Genomic DNA, 310 nt, shown 5'->3' with positions numbered 1-310 from the left:
TTTCAGGAATAAATAAATGGCTTTTCCTCTCCCCCGCCCCCTTTGAAGGAGAACCTGTCTGTTCTTCTGAGTACAGCTGAAGTCAGTGTGCAGCTCCTCTCCCAAACCAAGTCTCCTCGGGATCAGGAAACTTACTCTCACAGACAGACTTTGTTTTTATCCACATCTGGAATGACTCATGGTGCATGTGAGTTTGCTGGCAGCTGTGTGAATAAATATCATTACATTTTTGTAGTTGAGTTTCATTTGTTATACGGGCCAGTTGGAATTTATTTTTGTCCAATAAACAGCCACAAATAACTTCATTAAA

This window comes from Chlamydotis macqueenii, chromosome 1 (genome assembly GCF_036417535.1).
Source record: "Chlamydotis macqueenii isolate bChlMac1 chromosome 1, bChlMac1.mat, whole genome shotgun sequence".
NCBI classification, from domain to species: Eukaryota; Metazoa; Chordata; class Aves; order Otidiformes; family Otididae; genus Chlamydotis; species Chlamydotis macqueenii.
The sequence above is the reverse complement of the archived record's forward strand: the minus strand, read 5'-3'. Positions refer to the sequence as shown.